Source organism: Rhinoderma darwinii, chromosome 7 (assembly GCF_050947455.1).
Source record: "Rhinoderma darwinii isolate aRhiDar2 chromosome 7, aRhiDar2.hap1, whole genome shotgun sequence".
In the NCBI taxonomy this organism is placed as follows: domain Eukaryota; kingdom Metazoa; phylum Chordata; class Amphibia; order Anura; family Rhinodermatidae; genus Rhinoderma; species Rhinoderma darwinii.
The window spans coordinates 6423583-6438261 of record NC_134693.1 but is presented as its reverse complement, the minus strand read 5'-3'; the positions used below and the strand labels follow the sequence as shown (position 1 = coordinate 6438261).

The 14679-nt window shown below is 41.6% G+C and overlaps 1 protein-coding gene across 3 annotated transcripts in view; it reads right to left on the bottom strand.

The window, feature by feature from the left end:
• The window catches only part of ELOVL1 (ELOVL fatty acid elongase 1), a 52912-nt gene that overhangs the window by 23978 nt on the left and 14255 nt on the right, over positions 1-14679 (bottom strand). Inside the window, exon 1 of one of the 3 annotated variants that reach the window (XM_075832661.1) lies at positions 3967-4028. The exons of the other annotated variants lie outside the window; for them this stretch is intronic. The gene's annotated coding sequence lies outside the window, so the exon portion shown is untranslated. Of the gene's footprint in view, positions 1-3966; positions 4029-14679 lie in introns of those variants that run through there. 3 annotated transcript variants of the gene reach the window in all.

Here is a 14679-nt window from a genome sequence, read left to right as displayed (position 1 = left end):
ATATGCGGGACACTTCTATACATTACATGCGGGACACTTCTATACATTATATGCGGGACACTTATATACATTATATGCGGGACACTTATATACATTATATGCGGGACACTTCTATACATTATATGCGGGACACTTATATACATTATATGCGGGACACTTATATACATTATATGCGGGATACTTATATACATTATATGCGGGACACTTATATATACATTATATGCGGGACACTTATATACATTATATGCGGGACACTTATATACATTATATGCGGGATACTTATATACATTATATGCGGGACACTTATATATACATTATATGCGGGACACTTATATACATTATATGCAGGACACTTATATACATTATATGCAGGACACTTATATACATTATATGCGGGATACTTATATACATTATATGCGGGACACTTATATATACATTATATGCAGGACACTTATATACATTATATGCGGGACACTTATATACATTATATGCGGGACACTTATATACATTATATGCGGGACACTTATATACATTATATGCGGGACACTTATATACATTATATGCGGGACACTTATATACATTATATGCAGGACACTTATATACATTATATGCGGGACACTTCTATACATTATATGCAGGACACTTATATACATTATATGCGGGACACTTCTATACATTATATGCGGGACACTTCTATACATTATATGCGGGACACTTCTATACATTATATGCGGGACACTTATATACATTATATGCAGGACACTTATATACATTATATGCAGGACACTTATATACATTATATGCAGGACACTTATATACATTATATGCAGGACACTTATATACATTATATGCGGGACACTTATATACATTATATGCGGGACACTTATATACATTATATGCGGGACACTTATATACATTATATGCGGGACACTTATATACATTATATGCGGGACACTTATATACATTATATGCAGGACACTTATATACATTATATGCGGGACACTTCTATACATTATATGCGGGACACTTATATACATTATATGCGGGACACTTATATACATTATATGCAGGACACTTATATACATTATATGCGGGACACTTATATACATTATATGCGGGACACTTCTATACATTATATGCGGGACACTTATATACATTATATGCGGGACACTTATATACATGATATGCAGGACACTTCTTGGGACGTTTTTGGAGCCGTTTTCTCATAGACTATTGAAAACAGCTCCAAAAACGCAGCGAAAAACGTGAGTTGCTCAAAAAACGTCTGAAAATCAGGTGCTGTTTTCCCTTGAATACAGCTCCATATTTTCAGACGTTTTTGGCTCAGCGTGTGAACATACCCTAAGAGTTCTCCTGGATACAACGTATCACTAACCGCCGTCACGGCTCCCCAGATTCTCCTTAGCAGTAAAGAGGCCGCGAGTTCCGTTCTCTGGGGGAATCTCGGATGTGAAAACCGTAAACGTGATGCTCTTTTTAGATATCGCTGCTCTCCGGAGTCCGGACAGACACATTAATAAGAAGCCCCTCTGAAGCGCTCACTGGGAGGATCTGTCAATAATCTTCTCTACACGGGTCGTTTATTAACCCATTCCTAGTTGGTGACCAGCAGCACATTTGCATGAGACGTTTTTGCCCGTGTGGTAAAAATCACATCAAAAATCGCGGCCGTACAATTTTTACAGGTGCAACACATTTATTTGACACATTTTACCTGTGAAATCTGCGTATCGAAAGCGCGGCACTTCACGGTAAAATCACTTGCATTTTTTATGGGGTTTTATCGCGCAGCCTAAAATGTTTCATGTAAATTCACCCTGAGGGCATGTTCACACGTAGTGTTTTCAGCCGTTTTTGGGGCCGTAAACGACCTGAAAAATCGGAAGCAGAACGCCTCCAAACATCTGCCCATTGATTTCAATGTGAAAAACAGCGTTCTGTTCCGACGGGGCGTTTTTTACAAAGAAGTGCATGTCACTTCTTCAGCCGTTTTTGTAGCCGTTTTTCATAGACACTATAGAAAAACCGCTCCAAAAACGGCCGTTAATAACGCCGCGAAAAACATTAGTTTGAATAAAAAACTTGAAATCAGCTCCGTTTTTTTATTTTGTGTGTGCACGTACCCTTATAGTAATGTAAACATGTGGGGGAAGATGCAGAGCTCAGGCCTCATGAACAGGACAGAGTCGACCCTGTACTATGGACCTGTTGGCACTGTGTGTGCTGCCTTATGGCGCCCCCATACTGCACCGTAATACGGAGATATACCCCCTACAAACAACGCTTCCGTATATCGCCATAATATAGAATCCAATGGAAAACGATGCGATTTGTATGAAATCGGAGGCATAACGCAGACCGCTTACCACAAAAATAACGTTTAAACTTTCAACCCAAGTGTGATTTATTTTTTGAGCTTAGTATTTTACACCTGTTCCTTATCCCAGGTAAATATGACACATCTGGGGGGACATTACAGGGGTTGTCTCAGGACATAGGAGATATGGACGTCATGGAGGAGGGTCCCGCTCTATGTGCTGCTCTGCATTACATGGACAGATATTCAAGTTTTGCTACATTTCCGTAGTAAATAGAATGATATGTCTAGATGTGGCATCGCTCGGTGATAACAGCGAGAAACTGATCGCCGCGCCGGGCCACTTAACAAGGGGTTGTCCTCTATATAAATTCGCATTCACACAATGCACCCCACAGGTATAAATAGGAGAATTTTTCGGAGACTCCTCTCTCAATCTCTTCTGTCCCTGTCCTATTACAACGTCAAGTGCAGGAAGACACTGCAACCTGTGGCTCTGTGAAACTACAACTCCCAACATGCCCTGGCAGCTTGTGGCTCCATGCAGATGTTACCTTGGTAGGATAAAAACCCATGTCCAAGTGCTAAACATTGAGCCACCGCCAATGAGCAACTCTGCTGCCTATGTTTAGCAGCACTGGTCATATAGATTGTAGAGCCTGGCCTGACGAAGATACCCTAACCCTGCTATATATTGTATTCCGTGTCTGCTGCATTAGGACACCGCTAGGATCAGTGACTTTAGCTCATCCGCATTGTCTGTTGGTGTCTAGTTTAGTCTGAACCCACCTCCTGTCTCATCAAAGATTCAGGCTGCTGCTATGTTCCTCCCCCATGCTGTACACTGCAGCTCTGCTTGCTCAGATTGGCTGCTGTGTATAAGCACGAGCGCAGCAGGTTCAGTAGAACGCTGATCTCCATTACTGTAGGGACAGACTGATTATAAACTATAAGTATCGAAACCATCAATGAAAAAATAAAATGATCAGAAAACTGCTGCATATAGACCAAGGGGAGGAGCCTAAATGGGGGAGGGGTCTTAATAGGGGAGGAGCCTTCTATTCCCTTTAATTGCATATATGTATATTTTTTTTATATATAGGAACATCAGGGACAGATCTAGGCAGCAGAGGGCCCCTGTTTCAGAAGCATGTATGGACCCTTAGTTGCCGAACACGTGATAGAGCCCCCCATGGCTGTGGAGCAATAGGTTGCTTTAGGAGACGGGTGAGGAGTTTTGACCTGACTGCATCTTCAGCGATCCTTCCGTCTACACAAGGTCGTGTCAGGCAGAACTAATGGGCTCGTGTTTATTTCTGCTTATATAGCGCCAATCTATTCGGTAACGCTGTAGATATGGTCACCATTCACATCAGCCCCCGTCACCAACGCGGCCCACAATCTAATTTCCATATTTCAGACACACTGGGGTCAGTTTTCATCTCTATGTTTTTGGATGCTTATGAGGGGAACCTGCTTACTGCACATTGCTTCTATATGGGCATCTTACTCATGGGGACACTTAGTGGGGATATATATGCGAGTGATGGGCTCCTGGAGGGCGGCTGCCACGGATAGGAGACAAGGACGATACCAGCGCAATATCCTCTGGAAAATCATATACAGACCTTGTGTTTATTCTGCAGCGTCCGCCGGCTCCAGACACCGGGGAGAGGAAGATTTATTTTATGCAGAACAGGGACAAATTCCTCAGTGACAATCCTCAAACTTCTTGCCACAAATACCTCTCTGCCCCCTCCCGTGTCACTACAAGTGGGTCACTGCCTGCACCCTCCAAGTGTGTGAAAGGTCTACAGCACATTCCTGGTCTCCTAGGGAATGGGGCAGCCAGCCAGGGCCGGGGTTAAGGTGTGTAGGGGGGGGGGGGGGGGTAAAGGTATGTGCCTGTCTGTTGGTGGGAGGGATGACGGAGCCGTGTCTGCTGTGTGGGCCGGTGCTGCACTTTGTATGGACCAGGGTAGGAATGTATCGGCATGCCAGTGCAGGGAGGGGACATCTGAGGACTCCACAGTCAGACCCATTGTTCTGAAGTCCGTGAAATGTAACACTGCTCCATTATATGGATGTAATGTCATATTCCTGGACCTAAAGAACAGTAACCAGTCTGTCTACAATGGATGGAGGAATCCAGCAGTGTCTGCCCACCACGAGTACCACCCTCAGCACACCTCCCGGTGACAGACCCGGGCACTGTCACATACCATACATCCCTCGCTGCCTCAGACATGGAATTGGGGCCTAGTGCCAGCCTGGATGTTATTAGATGTGATGCTGGGGGTCTTCATGTTATAATAATAGTCCCGAGCCGCCCACATATCTGGTTTTATATAGATAAAGCTGAGACATTGTATCATAAAAAGTTCTACAATTTTCTAACAGACTTTAAGTTTCAATTCCTCACCCTTTTCCAGATCGGTTTGCTGTCAGTGAGTAGAAACATTTTTGTTTACATCCAGAGGCTTAAAAATCTCTACAGACTTTTTTTTTTGTTACAATTGTATCCAGTTTAGACAATCCTCTATGATCTAAATAGTCTGGACTCCAGGCTGAGACTATTTACCTGAACTGATACATTGTAACAAACTATCAGGACAGGAGAGAGATTTGTGCTGTGATGTATTTAGCTCAAATAGGTAAGAAAAGTGAGAAGTATTTTAAGCCGCTGGATATAAACAAGAATGTTTCCATTCACTGAAAGCAAGATCTTGTTAACAGTGAGGAATTGAAACAATGTATATTATAAAGCTGCAGAACAACGATTTAACATTCACCTATCGAGAGAACAGGGGTCCCGTGACCTGTATCCTGTGGATATGCCATAAATGTATAAGATGTACGTGAAGCCAGAGATCTGAGGCACCGCATTGTACAGTAATTGTTGTGTTACATTGTACAGTATTTGTTGTGTTACATTGTACAGTAATTGTTGTGTTACATTGTACAGTAATTGTTGTGTTACATTGTACAGTAATTGTTGTGTTACATTGTACAGTAATTGTTGTGTTACATTGTACAGTAATTGTTGTGTGACATTGTACAGTAATTGTTGTTACATTGTACAGTAATTGTTGTGTTACATTGTAACTCGTTTTGGAGCACGACAAAGTCCAATGTTTCTCTCCTTTCTATATAATGTGGTGCCTACAAGCCCCATATCCTCTAGTTAGTACGACACATCCAGTTCAGCACCGGCTTCTGTTCTCGTCTGATAATGCTCCGCAGCTTGTGACGTTGTGTCCTTCTGTTTCTGTTTGTTCTATGGGCAGGTTTGCTACCAATGCCAAAGACTTAGGCCTCGTTCACATCTGGTTTGGAGGCTTCGTTCGGATCGTAGAGCCTGCCGCGAATACCGGAAACAACAGCGCATACTGTTTCCGACTAAAATCACGGACACCCCACGGAACACTATAAAGTCAATGGGTTCTGTCGGCTGCCGGTGCGGTCTGTGGTGCAACAGAAGCGGCACTTCTGGTTATTCTCTTGTTCTGCTCCTCTGACAGAACAGAACAACGGAGTGGCAAGCGCAGATGTGAACGAGGCCTAACCAACTTCACGGACCACGACCATCAATGACAACCTTCGGATTCTTCCTCTTTGAAATTTTGTCAGGATTCCCCTTTAAGTGCATGTCCAGTGCAGATACCAATACAAATATCTTCCTACTTCTGTTAGACCAGACAAGGCAAAAAACGATTTTAGAACTTAGAAAATACCAGATATTCTGACATGGAATTGATTGCAGATCTTAGGCCGGGTTCCAACGGGTCGGATACGCAGCGTATAAAATCAGGCAGCGTATACGACGTGGAACCTGCAGTACCTTCCGTCTGAAAAATCGCAACCAAATTGTGGTGCGGTTTTTCAGCCGGAATTTCTGCTGCGGAATGCAGCACTGGCGAAGAAAAAACGTCCATACTTATCCCCTCCCCCTTCTCTGCGCGCAGTCCGGCCTCCCTGGATGATGTTTCCGGCCATGTAACGCTGCGGCCTGTGATCGACTGCAGCGGTCACATGGGATGAAACGTCATCCCCTGAGGCTGGACTGCAGGAAGGAGGAGAGACTTCTGGGTAAGAATATATATATATATACTTCTTCCTGAGTTGTGATTTGTGCAGCAGATTCGCTGCGACCCCGCCACAAAAGTCGCAACACATGGCTTTCTGTTGCGGGTCAAATTTAATGGGTAAAAACCCGCAACAGAAAATCAACGAAAACGCAACATAAATTGACATGCTGCGGATATAAATTCCGCACCGCAGGTCAATTTATTAACGTCTACGCTGCGTTTTTTTCCGCAACGTGGGCATGAGATTTTCTAAATCTTATCCGCTTTGCTGCTACTGTGATTGCTGCAGAATTTCCGCACACAATTCCATTAAAGAAATTTGGCAGCGTTTAGGCTACGTGGGAACCCGGCCTTATAACGGGGTCAAAGGTGCCGCATATCTAAAGGAACTCTGCAGAAAACTACAGTTCTGGAACGTTCCTTTAACTAGGCTGAAACGGAGGCGTCCCCCATGATTTTCTTCTCTTAGATCCAGCTATATGGTCTAGAGGTGGATAACACAAAGCCCCCAGGACAACTATAACCAGATGTGGCTCATAGGGTCGGAGGGGGTTTCTTCTTGACCCCATAAGGTCAGTTGAATCCCTGGATTTCTATGTTGTTCCTTAGTATTTATAGCTGTGGATGTCATTCAATGTAAGAAAACAGGCAGTATGGCCTCATTTATTTATATAGAGAAGCTCTGGAAAACTTATAGTGAAGTTTATGCCAACATTTGAAATACATCCAAAACTCCACTGAGGTCTGCAGAAGAAGCGGATGATTATTTTCCTGGCACTCGTAATAAAGTTTCAATGTGTGAAGGTATGAATATAGCGTGTGACCCGGGTTGAGCTGATGTGTGCAAGGCCTGAGGGGGCGGAGCATGACACATCTTTCTGGTGATTTTCTAATCCTTATGTCATGCCCCACCCCCTCAGGCCTTGCACTAAGCACCAATCAGTGTTCCTTTAACCCCTTCCCGCCGCAGCCCTTTTTCAGATTTTCATTTTCGTTTTTTCCTCCTCACCTTCCAAAAGCCATAACGTCTTTTTTTTCCTGTCTATATAGTCCTATGAGGGCTTGGTTTTCGCGGGACGAGTTGTAGTTTTTCGTAGCACCATTTATTTTGCCATATAATGTACTAGGAAACGGGGAAAAAATTATTTGTGGGGTCGAAAATGAAAAAAAAAACAGCGATTCCTCCATGGTTTTTTGCGCGCCGTTTTTACGAAATTCACTGTGCAATTAAACAACACGTTAACTTTATTCTGCGGGTCAATACGACTACGGCGATACCAAATATATATATAGTTTTTTCTATATTTTACAAGTAAAAGTGTAAAAAAGCTAATTTATTTTGTGTCGCCAAATTCTGAGGGCTTATTTTTTGCGGGATAAGCTGTAGTTTTTAATAATATCATTTTGGGGTACATGCGACGGTTAGATCACTTTTTATTTCATTTTTTGTGGGAGATGAGGTGACCAAAAAATAGAGATTCTGGGGTTTACAATTTATTTTTTTTACGGCGTTCACCGTGCGGGTTAAATAATGATATATTGTGATAGTTCAGACTTTTACGGACGCGAAGATACCAATTATGTTTATTTTTTTACTATGCTCTAAGGGAAAATTTTTTTTTTTTTAACTTTTAATATATATATATATTTTTAATTACTAATGTATTGCCGTATATCGTGATTCTGTCATTGGCAGGGCTTAATAGGTGCACAAAGATGGCTGCCTGGGGGCCTTTATTAGACCCCCAGGCAGCCATTGCCTCCCCGCGATTGTGTTGCGGGGGGCGCGATGAGCTGTTAGAGAGGGTCGCCCCCCTCTTTCTAACGATTTAAATGCTGCGATCCCGCTCATTACTCTGAAGTGTCGGCTGTAACAAACAGCCGACACCCACATCGTATGGAGCGGGTTCACTCCGTGAGCCCGCTCCATACTTCCCCTAACCGACTTTGGCGTATGGATACGTCAAATGTCGGGAAGGGGTTAAAGGCTTGTCCACACGTAGAGAAATTGCTGCGGATTTCCCGTCCGGAATTGCGGGCGGAAAATAAGCAGCAGACTACAATAGCAGCAAAGTGGGTGAGATTTAACAAATCTCATCCACACGCTGCGTAAAAATTCCGAAATTGACCTGCGGTGTGTATTTTTCAGACCTCAGCATGTCAACTCCTGCTGTGGAAAGTGGAATGAGTTGCTGCGTTTTTTTAGAGGAGACGTCCCCATCCCCCAATATTGTGGAAAATGCAGCAAAATCCGCACCATTTTCTGCACAATTACGCAGGAATTGGGTCGGTTTTTCCGCAGAAGAATTTCTGCTACTTCCTGCGAAATTGCTGCAGCAATTCCGTTGTGTGGCAAAGCCCTTAAAGGGTTGACCAGTGGTAGAAAATTGATGGCCTTTCCTCAGGATAGACCATGAATATCAGAGCGGTAGGGGTCCAACTCTTGGCACCCCCTCCGTTCAGCTATTTGAAAGGGCCGCTGTTTCCCCTTCACTGCTCCATACTGTGCAACGCTGTCACATTCATAATGACAAAGCGCAGTATTACAGATGGGAGGACGCCCACGGCCCCTTCAAACAGATGACTGGCAAGGGTGCCCACCACCGATCAGATATTAATGACCTATCCTGAGCATAGGCTTTACATTTTCTGTCAATGGAAAAATGTTCATCTTTAGATATCAGGTCCAAGTTCAGCACAGAGAAATAATCCAACGTTGGAGAGTAAAAGACAGAGGGGAGATCTCTATATGAAGCGTAAATGGACTGTATGACCTTACTGAAATGATGGGGGCGGCAGTCTCATCTGAGCTTCTGCAACAACAGGTCAGGAGATTTACAGCAGGATCCTGGTCATAAGAAAACATTCAGAAAATAACTCATTGACTTCTATGGGAGAATGTCGTGGGCATGCTCTGTGACCTGTGCAAAGGTCAATGTGCAGGGAAGAGGAGGGGAGCGGACCCCATCACCTATTGTCAATGATGTCCTCCTGTGTTATCTGCTTCGGCTTTATAATAGAGATGTTACGTTTCACTGCATTCATCTTCATAATCCTTTGAAGGATCTATTCGTTATCCTTCAATGAAAGTGGCCATACACCTTAGATAGCTGTGGGCGGCATGCTCGTTCAGCCGACATCTATTCCTCCAGGCGCCCCCATACTTCTGCACGATTGGCTGAGTGTGCATGTGCTCTCAATGTCAAGAGGGGAATAAGTTGCTGCCAGACACTTCTAGCAGCGGCTTATATCCCGTGAAAACAAAGAATCGGGCATGTTGAAATCCTATTTTCTTCTATTCCCCGACATCTGCTGTCAGAGGAGAGTCGGGACACCCCCATACACATTAGATGGTCGGCCAGTCCCACCAACGTTCATCTCATGTACATGGGCAACTTAATGGCCTATGTATGGTGAAGCCCCCGACCCACTGCTCTATCCTCGGTGCCACATTGATGTGCTGCTGCTGGAGAATCAGCGGGTGTCATAGACTTCATGAGCCGCAGAAGACACCCAAACGCAGACTTACAGACAAATTCTTCTTGAGCCGGTATACAACTTTTTTTTTGGGCTATGCTGGGTCATTTTTGGGCTATAAGATTCGGGCTTAGTAGACTTGTATTGTGCATGTCAAAACACAAAGGAGACTGTAACGAGGCCTCCATTAGGACTTTCCTTACATCTTTTTCAGGAAGAAACGCTCTTCACATCAAAAACAACCGAAGCTTCAATGTAGATATCGAAGGAAAATCTGATGGTCCAGAAGTGGTTTAGCTATGAAATCTCTGGCTGGGCCTTCTCGGGGATGATACGTTTGTTTTTCATTTACTGATTTACTTCACTAGCCGGAAAAAGACGAAGTTTAATAACAACCGGTAGATCAGAGAATCGGAAGAATCTCAACGTTCATTTATGGCTGAAACACCTTATAGATACCGGAACCCAAGCAGAATCTTCAGACAGGGCTTGTTCCTCGGATGTTATTTGTCCTTCCTCTTATTGATAAAACATTTCAATGGGCATTTACTTTTCCGGTTAAATCATTCATGAAAGGCACCAACGGACTATATTGGAGGTGTTGGATGGATGTTTGGTCATCTTTAAGCTGGAGGACTTTCCTTTTAACGAGGTTTCCACCCAGAGCTTGGGCCACGTCTGATGTCCACAACCAATGGTTCCCAGCACTTCTTTTAAAAGAGGGATTTGTAAGAATGAACACTCAAGTAAACGAGGAGTTCGAGACCTTTTCATGCGCTCCCCAAATCAACCGGACTAAAATGTCTAGACTGGAGAATTATTGTATTTTTGGAGCGTGAGGAGGAGACCCGGCTTTTTAAAGAAGACAATTATTCTTGAAACAGGGAAGAGAGGAATTAAATGACCCTCAACAAGATGTATGGAAACCAATACAGAAATCATCAACACATAATTGTGAAGCCTGAAGACCCAGATAGAAGACAGGACATTCTGGAGAAATACCACCCTATGGTCACATCGGTGGACCCCTGACCATCACACTGTATTAGATTGTTGGACATCCCATTCCAAAACCATCAGCGTTAATATGGATTTAAGCCCCTATTGCGGTATAATACCCTCTCCTCTTCTGGAAAAACGTTCCACAAGATTTTGGGGTGTCTGTGGAAATTTGTGCCCATTTGTGAGGTCAGGCCTTGATGTTGGATGAGAAGGTCTGGCTCGCAATCAGCGTTTCAATTCATCCCAAAGGTGTTGTATGGGGTCGAGGTCACCACTCTAGTTCCTTGACACCGAACTACTCGCAGACAATAATAGCACTTACAAGTGACCAGGGGCAGATAATGATAGCACTTACAGATGACCAACGGGTAGACAATGATAGCACTTCCATGGGGCCAGAGCAGATCTTGCAGCTGATAACACAGGTGAACGGGGTAGCTCTAGCAGATAATAATAGCATTTACAGGTGACCGGGGCAGATCTAGCAGATAATAGTAACACTTACAGGTGACCGGGGGAAATCTAGTAGATAATTACACTTACAGGTGACCGGAGCAGATCTAGCAGAAAATAATAGCACTTACAGGTGACCGAGGAAGATCTAGCAGATAATAGTAACACTTACAGGCGACCGGAGAAAATCTAGCAGATCATAATAATATTTACAGGCGACCAGAGCAGAGCTAGCAGATAATAACACTTACAGGTGACCAGGGAGAAATCTATCAAATAATAACCACACTTACAAATGACCAGGACGGATCTAGCACATAATACAACTTACAGATGACCCGGGCGGCTCTAGCAGATAATAATAGCACTTACAGGTGACCGGGGCAGATCTAGCAGAATAGAAAATTCATGACCTGACTTGTGGTAAAGATGGCATCCTATGACAGTGCCACGTGTAAAGTTCTTCAACTTACTGAGCTCTTCTGAACAACCCATACTACTATCAATATTTTCCATGGAAATTACATGGCTGTGTGCTTGATTTTATGCACCTGTCTGCAATAGGTGTGGCTAAAACACCTGAATTCAATAATTAGGAGGGGGGGGGGGGATCACATAATGTTGGCCATATAGTGTACATAAGTCCTGTTTGTCCTAATCAAAAACCTTTTACTCCTAAAATTCCACAAGAATGCAACCTACGCACTTAATGCATCAATGAACTCCAAGTTTCTGCTGCACCAATCATTAATGATGTCACCAACCCTGTAATGGAGAGATCACCTTTGTACCCACAACCTTGTTTCATTGTAGTCATTGAGTCCCAGTTAATCGATTGGGCGCATTCTCATTAACTATCGTCCAAGCCCACAAAATATCTGCATCTACAGCGGGAAGGTGACACGTTCACATCAAGGTATCTTGTAGTCTTTAACCAGGAAGTCATCATGCAGAAAAGATATCATCCAAGTACAATAAATTCTGCTCCCAACTTTTACTGCCGATTAAAGATAAGATTCTGATTTGAAATATTTTTTTCTTCTCATGACACAAAACCAAGTGTAAATTGTTGGGTAATGTGCATGACTGGGGAGATGGTAAACCAGCCCTTGGCTTATAGGTTATCAGCCCACAGAGACTGGTGATGTCATCGGGACTGAGCTATTCATGACAAACATCTCTCAGATAACCTTTTGGTCACACCAGTTTTCTGACACGAAGAACTGACAGTTCAAACAAGCACATGACTCCCATCTATTGATCAGAGTGTCCGAGGCGCCTGCCCCGGGAGCGGAAAAATCCTCAACGTGATGTCATTCACCTAAAATACTTCTTATAGATCTAAGGGGAAGCAAAGGGGCATTTTTATGAACTCTCATTTCAAAACCACAGACCAGTATAGAGAGGGTTATCAAAAGGTGCTACTTTCAATTCGATTATAATAAATCCCCCATTCTACCCAGTATTTCAAATAGGTGTTATGTTTTTTATTCAAAGCTACATTTAATAAAAATCAATATAACTTATTATAGTACGGCAGCTAAAGAACCAAATCAGATAACAAGATCTCCCACCATTAAATGCCATAATGTTGTACATAGGGGGCAGTATTATAGTAGTTATATTCTTGTATATAGGAGCAGTATTATAGTAGTTATATTCTTGTATATAGGAGCAGTATTATAGTAGTTATATTCTTGTATATAGGGGGCAGTATTATAGTCGTTATATTCTTGTATATAGGGGCAGTATTATAGTAGTTATATTCTTGTATATAGGAGCAGTATTATAGTAGTTATATTCTTGTATATAGGGGGCAGTATTATAGTCGTTATATTCTTGTATATAGGGGCAGTATTATAGTAGTTATATTCTTGTATATAGGAGCAGTATTATAGTAGTTATATTCTTGTATATAGGGGGCAGTATTATAGTAGTTATATTCTTGTATAAAGGGGGCAGTATTATAGTAGTTATTTTCTTGTATATAGGGGGCAGTATTATAGTAGTTATATTCTTGTATATAGGAGCAGTATTATAGTAGTTATATTCTTGTACATAGGAGTAGTATTATAGTAGTTATATTCTTGTATATAGGGAGCAGTATTATAGTAGTTATATTCTTGTATATAGGGAGCAGTATTATAGTAGTTATATTCTTGTATATAGGGAGCAGTATTATAGTAGTTATATTCTTGTATATAGGGAGCAATATTATAGTAGTTATATTCTTGTATATAGGGAGCAGTATTATAGTAGTTATATTCTTGTATATAGGGGCAGTATTATAGTAGTTATATTCTTGTATATAGGGGGCAGTATTATAGTAGTTATATTCTTGTACATAGGGGCAGTATTATAGTAGTTATATTCTTGTACATAGGGACAGTATTATAGAAGTTATATTCTTGTACATAGGGACAGTATTATAGTACTTATATTCTTGTACATAGGAGCAGTATAATAGTAGTTATACTCTTGTATATAGGGGGCAGTATTATAGTAGTTATATTCTTGTATATAGGAGCAGTATTATAGTAGTTATATTCTTGTATATAGGGGGCAGTATTATAGTAGTTATATTCTTGTATATAGGGGACAGTATTATAGTAGATATATTCTTGTATATAGGGGACAGTATTATAGTAGTTATATTCTTGTATATAGGAGGCAGTATTATAGTAGTTATATTCTTGTATATAGGGGACAGTATTATAGTAGATATATTCTTGTATATAGGGGACAGTATTATAGTAGTTATATTCTTGTATATAGGGGCAGTATTATAGTAGTTATATTCCTGTATATAGGAGCAGTATTATAGTAGTTATATTCTTGTATATAGGGGCAGTATTATAGTAGTTATATTCTTGTATATAGGGGTAGTATTATAGTAGTTATTCTTGTATATAGGGGCAGTATTATAGTAGTTATATTCCTGTATATAGGGGCAGTATTATAGTAGTTATATTCTTGTACATAGGGACAGTATTATAGAAGTTATATTCTTGTACATAGGGACAGTATTATAGTACTTATATTCTTGTACATAGGAGCAGTATAATAGTAGTTATACTCTTGTATATAGGGGGCAGTATTATAGTAGTTATATTCCTGTATATAGGAGCAGTATTATAGTAGTTATATTCTTGTATATAGTGGGGCAGTATTATAGTAGTTATATTCCTGTATATAGGAACAGTATTATAGTAGTTATATTCCTGTATATAGGAACAGTATTATAGTAGTTATATTCTTGTATATAGTGGGGCAGTATTATAGTAGTTATATTCCTGTATATTGGGGCAGTATTATAGTAGA